The sequence below is a fragment of the Micropterus dolomieu genome, linkage group LG09 (assembly GCF_021292245.1).
Source record: "Micropterus dolomieu isolate WLL.071019.BEF.003 ecotype Adirondacks linkage group LG09, ASM2129224v1, whole genome shotgun sequence".
In the NCBI taxonomy this organism is placed as follows: domain Eukaryota; kingdom Metazoa; phylum Chordata; class Actinopteri; order Centrarchiformes; family Centrarchidae; genus Micropterus; species Micropterus dolomieu.
In genome coordinates, this window is record NC_060158.1 from 24,675,227 (window position 1) to 24,677,167 (window position 1,941).

A 1,941-nucleotide genomic window follows, 5' to 3' on the forward strand; every position below is an offset into this window, starting at 1 on the left:
TTTTTCTTTTTTAATAAATTTGCAAAAATTTCTACATTTCTGTTTTTTTCTGTCAAGATGGGGTGCTGAGTGTACATTACTGAGAAATAAAATGAACTTTTTTGATTTTTGGAAAATGGCTGCAATGAAACAAAGAGTGAAAAATTTAAAGGGGTCTGAATACTTTCCGTACCCACTGTATATTATAAGAAATCCAAACTGCGCAAGGTCGGGGCTCTAGAAGAACAACATCACCATGGGTGTTTAATTTGAGAGTGTTAGTGTGCTTGCTGGGTGGTACATTCAATCACTGATGAATAAATGAATTGGCCCAACTTATTTTTTTTTTGTTTTTTTTGTACTGCAGCCCTGGATAGGTGCGACTCACCCCTCACAACAACACATTCTCACGCCTGACTCGTCACATATGGACGCTTGGTCAAGTCGCTTTTTAACTCCCTGGGTACCCCTGACTTTTAGACGTTTAAGGCTCCGCTATTTGTTGTTGCTAAGCAATGTTTTGTGGTGTTAGTGGACTGCATTCGTTAGCTGTGGTGCTCAGGAACGCTCACAGGGCTACGTCCCGACCCAGTGCCTTCATAGTAAAAGCAGAATAGTGGCTGTTCCAAGCAACAGAAAACAGGCGTGTGCTTGATTTCTAAGTGAGGCTACAGCCCATTGACAATAAGGCAGTGAAAATTTGATTTATTAATAAGTGATTTCATTGAAAAACCACATATAGATCTCTGCCAGGCTTTTAACCAGAACAAAGAAATATGACCACATTACTCCTATTTTAGCTTCATTACACTGGCTCCCAGTATGTTTTAGAATAGACTTTAAAATTCTATTGATCACTTTTAAAGCTCTTCATGGCCTCTCGCCTTGTTATATTTCTGACCTTTTAGTCCCATACGCACCAGCACGTACCTTGAGATCCTCGGGCAGAGGTCTGTTGTCTGTTCCAGAGTCTCGACTGAAAACTTATTTAAAAAGTTATTTTAAATTTTTAAAATGTAATAATCAATGCAGCCAGCCATCTTTTCAATAACCATAATCCTCCTATCTGTGGAGTCTGTCAGTTTCTTGATCTGTTCACTATCATCTTTCACTGAAGCGGCAACCAGCCTCCCAAACGCTGTTCAAAGAGGTGTATCTCTGACTGTAAATCTCACTTTTGAGAAGTTCTCAACTGGATTCAAGTCAGGTGAGGAAAGGAGGGCATCTTTGCGGCCTTTGCTGGCTAGCCAAGCAGTGGGGTACTTGGATGCATGTGATGGAGCATTGTTCTGCCTTCTTCCTGTACCATTGCTTGAAGAAAGAATCTTCCCAGAGACTGGCAGTAGGTTTGGGAGTTGAGTTTCAGTCCATTTTCAGTCCGAAAAGGTCCAACTACTATGTTTTTTGTACACATGAATAATAAAAGCTATGTTTCTTGCTTTACCAACTGATTCTAAACAAAATACATAACTTTCTAACCACCTTGAATCAATGTGGACTAATTAATGCTCCTTGTGAGTCCATTATAAAAAGTCATTGAAAAAGAAAAAAAAAAAAATATACACTACCGTTCAAAAGTTTGGGGTCACCCAAACAATTTTGTGTTTTCCTGAAAAGTCACACTTATTCACCACCATACGTTGTGAAATGAATAGAAAATGGAGTCAAGACATTGACAAGGTTAGAAATAATGATTTGTATTTGAAATAAGATCTTTTTTACATCAAACTTTGCTTTCGTCAAAGAATCCTCCATTTGCAGCAATTACAGTATTGCAGACCTTTGGCATTCTAGCTGTTAATTTGTTGAGGTAATCTGGAGAAATTGCACCCCACGCTTCCAGAAGCAGCTCCCACAAGTTGGATTGGTTGGATGGGCACTTCTTGCGTACCATACGGTCAAGCTGCTCCCACAACAGCTCAATGGGGTTCAGATCTGGTGACTGCGCTGGCCACTCCATTA

General features: G+C 39.7%; 1 protein-coding gene across 1 annotated transcript in view; it reads left to right on the forward strand.

Annotated features, from left to right (window-relative positions):
* The window catches only part of LOC123976171 (CMP-N-acetylneuraminate-beta-galactosamide-alpha-2,3-sialyltransferase 1-like), a 58,080-nt gene that overhangs the window by 42,268 nt on the left and 13,871 nt on the right, over positions 1-1,941 (forward strand). The window lies entirely within an intron of this gene.